The sequence below is a fragment of the Theropithecus gelada genome, chromosome 7b, assembly GCF_003255815.1.
Source record: "Theropithecus gelada isolate Dixy chromosome 7b, Tgel_1.0, whole genome shotgun sequence".
NCBI classification, from domain to species: Eukaryota; Metazoa; Chordata; class Mammalia; order Primates; family Cercopithecidae; genus Theropithecus; species Theropithecus gelada.
In genome coordinates, this window is record NC_037675.1 from 26,719,974 (window position 1) to 26,729,072 (window position 9,099).

General features: G+C 46.9%; 1 pseudogene; it reads left to right on the top strand.

The window, feature by feature from the left end:
- The first annotated feature begins 5,330 nt into the window (after positions 1-5,330).
- LOC112628748 lies at positions 5,331-6,972 on the top strand (annotated as a pseudogene).
- The last annotated feature ends 2,127 nt before the right edge of the window (positions 6,973-9,099 follow it).

Below are 9,099 nucleotides of genomic sequence, written 5' to 3' on the forward strand. Positions count from 1 at the left end.
CAGGAAACAACAGATGCTGGAAAGGAGATGGAGAAAGAGGAACACTTTTACACTGTTGCTGGAAATGTAAATTAGTTCAACCATTGTGGAAGACAGTGTGGCCATTCCTCAAGGATCTAGAACCAGAAATACCATTTGACCCAGCAATCCCATTACTGGGCATATACCCAAAGGATTATAAATCATTCTAATATAAAGATACATGTACATGTATGTTTTTTGCAGCACTGTTCACAATACAAAGACTTGGAACCAACCCAAATGCCCATCAATAATAGACTAGATAAAGAAAATGTGGCACATATACACCATGGAATACTATGCAGCCATAAAAAAGGATGAGTTCATGTCCTTTGCAGGGACATGGATGAAGCTGGAAACCATCATTCTCAGCAAACTAACACAAAAACAGAAAACCAAACACTGCATGTTCTCACTAATAAGTGGGAGTGGAACAGTGAGAACACATGGAAACAGGGAGGGGAACATCACACAACAGGGCCTGTCGGGCGTATGGGGGGGCTAGGGGAGGGATAGCATGAGAAAAAATACTTAATGTAGATGATGGGTTGATGGGTGCAGAAAACCACCATGGCACGTTTATACCTATATAACAAACCTGCAAGTTCTGCACATGTATCTCAGAAATTAAAGTATAATAATTTTAAAAAAGAAAAAAATTTAAAAAAAAAGAAATAAAACAGTGGGGGTTGGAACATGGGAGAAACAAAAGAAAAGCAATTTGAAGGACAGTATGTATAGTGTCATCTCATTTGTGAAACAATTTTTAGAAGAAAAATGCATGTAAATGTATAGGAAACTTCTGGAAGGATACACAAAGCCAAGAGCCATATGGGAAAAAGGTAAAGGAACTATAAGGAAGAGTTACCTTTCAGTTTTCACGTAACTTTTTATCCCTTTTTAAAACAATGAGCATGTGTTATTTTTATAATTTAATGAATAGATGTATTGATTTGAAAAACACACTGATCCTCAAAGTTAAAATTCCAATTCAGAGAAAATTGATTTCTATGAAAACTATCAATCCCCCAACGATGCCAGAAAAAAGAAATGTAACTATACAAAACAGACAGTGATTGAGGTTGTCATCACTCACTCTGATTTCACATATAGAATTTAAAACACCCGACCAGGCGCAGTGGCTCACACCTGTAATACCAGCACTTTGGGAGGCCAAGGAAGGAAGATCACTAGGTCAAGATCGAGACGATCCTGACCAACATGGTGAAACCCCATCTCTACTAAAAACCCAAAAATTAGCTGGGTGAGGTGGTGTGCACCTGTAGTCCCAGCTACTCGGGAGGCTGAGGCAGAAGAATCGCTTGAACCCGGGAAGAACAGGCTGCAGTGAGCCGAGATTGTGCCACTGCACTCCAGCCTGGTGACAGAGCAAGACACCATCTCAAAAAAACAAACAAACAAACAAAGAAAAACGAATTTAAAATGCCGCAGTCCTTGGTGGACTGAACAAAAGAATATTAATGCAGGAATAAAGACAAAGATGAGTATATTTGGAAGAAGGGGTTGGGGGCTCCTTGCTTCTAGTGAACAAGGGCCCTGAGCTTCTATAGTGCTTCATATTTATTGAGTAAAGGAAGTGGGGAGAAAGGGGTGGTTGTCAGTCAGCTGCTTGACTTAGTGCAGGCTTGCATGACTGCGTTCTTTGAACAGTAGTCTCCAGATGTTCCAGTAGATAACCTCAAGGAGCACAGCACCAGGGAGTGATTGCTCTCAGTAAACCTCCTGGTGGCAGATGCAGAAATGAGTTTGCCCACCTTCTGCATTCATGATAAAACAGTTTGCTGTTTGATCATATAGCCTTCAGTGGAATGCTGAGTTGGTCACGACCCTCAGGCCTTTGGCTCCCTACATTAAAACACCCATTTCACCAGATTAAAAATATTCAATAAAATTTCTAAAAAGCACTTAAAACTTCCCAGCACTTAGTAAGGAAGTGCTCAATAAATAGTTAACACTCTTACTTTCTCTGTTTGGCAGCTGTCCTAACCCCACACCAGCCCTCCCACATGGCCTAATCCTGGCTTGTGTCAGTCATGCATGACTCGACAGTCAATCTAGGACAGCTATTGCAAAATGCAAGACTTAAATTCCACCCCAGGTGAATCCTCTTCTGGACCACAGGCAGCCCTTGAAAAGGATGGGAGTAGAGCCTTCAATCATGGAGGCATTTGTTACTCAAGACAGGCAGATGTTACCACCTCCACACAAGAACAATCCCATTGTCTATTACAGTTCCCATTTCAAGGAGGTACTCCCACATATGCATGTATTTCCCTGAAAGATTTCCTGTTCTCTTTTTTTTTTTTTTTTTTTTTTTTTTGAGATGCAGTCACTCCTTCTGTTGCCCAGGCTGGAGTGCAGTGGCGTGATCTCGGCTCACTGCAACCTCTGCCTCCCAGGTTCAAGCAATTCTTCTGCCTCAGCCTCCTGAGTAGCTAGGATTACAGGCACGTGTCACCAGGCCCAACTAGCTATTGTATTTTTAGTAGAGACAGGGTTTCACCATGTTGGTCAGGCTGGACTGGAACTCCTGATCATGCCCAGCTAAGTTTTGTATTCTTAGTAAAGACAGGGTTTCACCGTGTTGGCCAGGCTGGTCTCAAACTCCAGACGACACCCGGCTAATTTTGGTATTTTCAGTAGAGATGAGGTTTCACCATCGTGGCCAGCTGGTCTCGGACTCCTGACCTCAAGTGATGCACTCACTATGGCCTCCTAAAGTGCTGGGATTACAGGCATGAGTCACCATGCCCAGCCCAAGATTTCTCATTCTTATCTCCAATAAGCCAGCTTGATGAGGAGTAGTGCTAGAGAGTCCCATACTTCTTGACTTCCTTCTATCCTTTTCTGCTCACAGGCCTCCTCCCTTGTGCTCTCCACAAAAGAAATAGTGCTGGAGGACAAATAGCATCCCTGCCCACACAAGGAAGAGCCATGTGATGTTCACCAAGCTCCCAAGCCACAATTCTCTTTTCCCAGAATCCTTTGCTCTTTTAAGTGTAGTCTTCCTCACCTTCCTGCAACCCTCTGCCCCTCAGTCAGCCTACCTCTGAAGAGAAGGGGAAGAGAGATCAAATGCCCCCTGCAGGCCTGTCCCTTTGAACCAAGCCCTGAGAAGCCCTGCAGCAGTCCTCCTGTGTACCCTCTCCCCAGCCCTACACACAGATGGAGAGCCCTGGGAAGGGTTACCACAGTGCATTAGCACCAAAGAGTGCAAGAGTGTGAATAGCCTCTGTCAATAATTCATGAGGTCAGACTGAGGAGGACCAGTCAGAGTCAGTTTTCCCTGGACATGGGGAAAATTATACTTAAGCTCTCCTATCTCATCGGGATATGCTGAGTACCAAAGCAGAGTACTGCGGTTGTAACTTCTTGGCTGAGGAAAATACGATAAATCCAGTGCAGGCCTGTTCTATTACTTGCTCACCATACATCCTCTTTTGAATGTCAAAATCCTTTTTTTTTTTTTTTTTTTTTTTTGGGAGACAGAGTCTCCATCTGTCACTCAGGATGGAGTGCAGTGGCGTGACCTCAGCTCACTGCAAGCTCCGCTGCCCAGGTTCATGTCATTCTCCTGCCTCAGTATCCCGAGTAGCTGGGACTACAGGCGCATGCCACCATGCCCGGCTAATTTTTTGTATTTTTAGTAAAGACAGCATTTCACCGTGTTAGCCAGGATGGACTTGATCTCCTGACCTCGTGATCTGCCTGCCTTGGCCCCCCAAAGTGCTGGGATTACAGGCGTGAACTACCATGCCCGGCTGAATGTCAAAATCCTTTTTCAGCTGCTCCGCTGACCTACAGATACACTAAATGAATCTTGAGCAAACTAAATGAATCTTGAGCAAACATGAATTCTATTAAAAAGTCATCCCTAGAACTGGATTTTACAAACCAGGACTTTTCCCCGGTAATTATAGGGAAATAAGGCTGCAAAACTGGTGATTTCACCAACAACACATCTCTAAACCTACCCATCTGCTTTCATCATCTTTTCTGAAAGAAAACACTAACACACACACAAAAAAAGGACCAAACGTATACTCCACAATAAAGGACTGTTAAATAAACTTAGCTTCATGAAACACACTGCAATGTGTTTCCTTTTCTCATGTTGCCTTACACTAGTGTAAACATTGCCATGGACCAGCACTGCTTCTCAGTCTGGCCTTTGGAAGCCAGTGGGTTAAACCAATTCAGATGCTTGCATCTGGGTCCGTTGGGGCCTTTCTACAGTATACCATAAGCCATCCAGATTTATTCGTTCTCCCAGAAACCCAGGAGTGAGATAATTTGAGCCCACTTGGCAGAAGTGGAGGCTGAAGTCTTGGACACAGAATTTATAGCTGGCAAGGACTTTATTCATCATCTACTCCATACCCTCAGTAATTTACAGATGAAGAGTCTGGCCCAGGGCACCAATAATAATCACTACATGGTGGCAGTAACTACTATGTGCTTATAGCTTACAGTTCATAAAGAGATTTTACATTCAACAAATATTTATTGAACTAGGATGGAGGGTAAGACCTGGGGACATGGTGATTAGACTTGAGTGCCCCCAGTTCTCAGCATTTCCACCACTGGTCCAGGGACTCTGCTGCCTCCTCTCTAGCACTTAGCCCCTGTAAAGGAGAAAGTCCCTTTGGAAAGGGATGTGAGATACTGTTTGGTCAATGACCATAGTCTGCCCTCCAGGGCCCGTGAAGATGGAGGAGACCTTGGGCAGAGTGAAGGGCAGTGCCAGGCCTGGTGCAGCTACTCCCTGTCACATCTCTCCCAGGCTCCTCCAGCCTCACCTGGTGGACTCTATGAGGACCACAGGCCTCACCTCCATGGGCAGTCTCAAAACATTTGCCCTCCTGTGGGCTGTCACGTACATGTACCCAGACTTTCTTGGAGAAGAAATTCTGAAGAAGCAAAAGCAACCAACTCAAAACCCCCACTTCCCCCAGAAGAAAACGTGGGCAAGCAGATGCAAAAAGGCAGCAGCCAAAGTCTGCGCGTTCCTGCGGGGGCCAGGGGAGGGGCGAGCCCTACGGAAAACTTGAACAGAGAGCGCTTTGAACACCCGCCTGCCCGGGAAGGCAAGCCCCAGTGGGGCGGAAGGTAGCTGGCTGCTGGGCGCGGCGGCGGAGGGAGGCGAGCACCGCCACAGAGGACTCCCAGGTGGTCGAGGGCGGGGAGGGGGCGGGCCGGGAAGCAGCCCGCCCTTCATCCTGCCCCCTCGCCCTAATCTTTGTCACCTCCGCTGGAAGGAGTGGAACCCAGACTTGCTGGTCTGAGCCATGCAAAAGGCGGGGCTGCTAGGCCACTGTGTCCGGGCATGGAAGTCGGTGCGGATGGCCAGCTCCCGGATGACCAGCTCCCGGATGACCCGCCGGGATCTGCTCGCGAATAAGGTGGCCCCTGGTAACGGCCTCCACCGACCAGTGAGTGTTCGTGCTGGAGTTTCGGAGGCCCTGGCTGCCTGCAAACAGGCACTGGTGTCTTCTTTGCCTCCAGTGCCTCTGTCCTTAGAACTCACGTGTGGCTGAAGTCTGGCCCTGGAAAAAAGTAGTCACGTGATCCGCCTGAACCCCCTCCAAATCCCCAGGCCCTGGGCCCTCCCTTGCTAGCCCTCGTGTCCCTGCTGCCTCTGGCACAACTGTGCCACCTCCGTACAACCCCATCGATCTATTCCCCTGCTGGGTTCTGGGCTGCCCCAGTCAACCAGCCCCACCTAGCCTCTGGGAAAACCAGAAACTAGAAATCCAAGGAAATCTGGATTTCAAAATCCTATCCCAAGGCCTCCAGCTTTATGAAAATGTACCAGACACTCTATTTGGGCACCGGAAAGTCTCCAGGAACCCCTCCCCCTTACCTAGATGGGACACAAGAGCCATGTGTCAAGATTTTTGTTTAGTTCGGTACACCTGGGCCTACCTTGCCCAGGCTGTTTCTCACCCACCACTCTTCTCTATCCTGGTTCTCATTTCTACGGGACTTTGCTAGATGCCAGCTCTCCACAAAGCTAAAATACAAAAGTAGGTAAAATGCTAATGACTGACAAGTGCAGAATGTGTAACTCTTCCTCCCAAGGCAATATTTACATTTCTGACCGGAGACCATCTTTTCACATGCACCCCAAAAAATAACTAAGGATAGAATTTTGAGAATGTGGTAGACTAGTAAGAAAGAAACCTGGGGGCAAGGCTGTTCTGAGTGAGATCCTCAAATCACGGAAGTGGCTGCTGCACACTCAGCTCATTTCTCACCTCTCAGTCCCAACAGGGGATGAAGCCTGTCACCTGTGGTGGGAACTGTGGAAAGTGATGTAAGTTCTTGGGAACTGAGGCTGTGGTTCCAGATCATAATAAAAATAAGTAAATGAGCGCCAAAAAGGCCATGCCATCAAGCCTATTTTACACAGAGTAGAGACACGTGGAGGTCATATAGGGAGAGAGCCTGAATTCAAACCCAGGCAGTCTAACTTCACAGCACATGCTTCGACCTCTTCCCCTGCACAGGCCTTGGCAGTCTTTGTCTCTTTCTACTCACAGGATCGGCTTTGCCATCGCCCTGCGTCTGGCCCAGGACAGGGCCCACGTGGTTGTCAACAGCTGGAAGCAGCAGAATGTGGACCAGGCAGTGGCCAAGCTGCAGGGGGAGGGGCTGAGCGTGACAGGCACCGTGTGCCATGTGGGGAAGATAGAGGACCCGGAGTGGCTGGTGGCCACAGTGAGCTGCAGGGAAATGGGCACAGAGCCAAGAGGTAGAAAAAGGAGCCAGCCTGATCCTCCTTCCCTGCTTTCCTGGACAGCCTTGGTGAGATCCAATGCAATGCTGTTAACTAAAACATAACAGTGCATTCTGCATACCCACACCAGCCCACCGGTACATTTTTATTGTGTGCCTTTCTATTATGTCCATATACTAACGTTGGAGAATCATCCCATCCCAATCAAAGAATGTTAAAACACTCTAATGCTTCAGCCCTTGAGTACCACAGAGAAACAGCTGGTACTGGTTCTCTACTAATTTTCCATCTAATTGGACAGTTGAGAAGGGTAAATCCAATCACAAAATAGATGTTCCCACCCATGAGCTAATAATCCCCTATTCAGCTTATAGAGTCAGGTCCCTGTTTCAACCACTTACTATGTGCCATTTCCTGTGTTCAGAGCCTTACAAAGGTTGTCTCTAGGCCTGACAACAACCCAAGCAAGGCAGGGGCTATTCTCTCAGTCTGCAGAGACTGGCTCAGATAGCTGGAGCAACTTCCCAAGGTCCCACAGCCAGTAAGGAAAGAGCCGTGATTCAACCCAGACCTCCCAAGCTCCCTTCCTTTATTGGCTGCCTATGGACTACCAGGTACTGGACTTTAGTCTCAAAGAAAGTATATAAGTCAGTGTCACAGTTAGTAGTGCACACCAGCCTTTCAGCTGCAGAAGGAAATATGAACCATCCAGCAAAGGAAGTTCCTCTTTCCTTGAGGCTCAGGGCACACTTTATTCCCCGGAGTGGAAGGGAGAATCTACCCAAAAGTGGAAAGTATAGGATTGTGCTAACAGATTGGAAGGTTGGCAGAAATAATTTGCATAATCTTAGAAGAAGGGGATCTTAAGCAATAGTAGATAGTAGTGTGGTAGACAGTATAGGGTAATTCCGTTTTTAAGGAACTTTCTGGCAAATGCTCAAATGTGCGTTGGAAAGAGCCAAATGTGAGTCCTAGAAAGTCACCTTGCCTGGCCTAGGTTGGTGGACAGAGCCCAAGATTGGGGACTTGATCTTGATGGTTGAAGGATCAGTGAGTCTGGGTCAATCAGTGACTAACCATATCACATGTAAGTAGCAATGTAATGTGAAAATCCTGGTGGAAATACATCCTGTGGCCCCCACCAGGTTCACTTAACAGGGCTACAGGCCTGGCCCAGAAGCAGTACTTGAGCTAAACCTTTAGGAATGGATGGGAATGTTCAGATGGAATAGAGATGAGGTTCCAGATAACTCTGCAAAATGAGCAGACAGCCAAGGAGGAGCTGAAGGAAAGAGGAGCACTGGCAGACCACAGTGGAGAGGACAAGCTTAGGAGTACTAATGAGAATGGGCTGCCTTGGAAAGATAGAGGCCATGGGCCTCTATATCCTTTTTTTTTTTTTTTTTTTTTTTTACTTTTTTTTTTCTTTTTTTGAGACAGAGTTTCACTCTTGTTGCCTAGGCTGGAGTGCAGTGGCACCATCTCGGCTCACTGCAACCTCGGCGTCCAGGTTCAAGCAATCCTCATGCCTCAGCCTCCCGAGTAGCTGGGATTACAGGTGCCCGCCACCATGCCCAGCTAATTTTTGTATTTTAGTAGAGATGGGGTTTCACCATGTTGGCCAGGCTGATCTTGAACTCCTGACCTCAGGTGACCCACACCTTGGGCCTCCCAGAGTGCTGGGATTACAGGTGTGACCCACCACGCCCAGCCATAGCTTCTTAAAAGGATATGTTAAGGATGTTAAAAGGATATGGCCTCTTGAAAGGATATGTTTACCCATTCTTGTAGGAAATAAGAAGCCATGTGAGGTTTTGAGGAAGAGAAAGATGGTTATTAAGAAAGATAATCTGGCTCTGGTAGGAAGGATATACAGAGGAAACACTGAATCCAGGGCATCAGTGAGGAAGCTGTTGCTGTCATCCAGGTTTAGAGCAGTGGTGGTGGGACTGGAACAGATGTGCCCAAGAGACATTTAGTGGGAACGAACCAAGATTTTCCAACCCCATGTCAAAAAGTGGGAAACACGAGCGAAGTCAAAAATGACTCTCAGGTAGTTTGTGTGACCATTGTCAGAGAGGAGAATGATAGAATACTTGTCAGCTATTTGAAATGTCTTCTGCCAATTTCCACGTGTTACCCTGCAATGAGAAAAGCCACTGCCCTGAGAATGGTTACTACCCAGTGGCCTCCTCATCTGCACCACAAAGCTTCTAAGTGTGTGGTAAGCGGAAACCAGATTAGCTGCCTATCTGCTTGATTATATTTTTTCTTAAAAATGTATAACTATCAGAACACAGAGCAAACACCTCCTAACC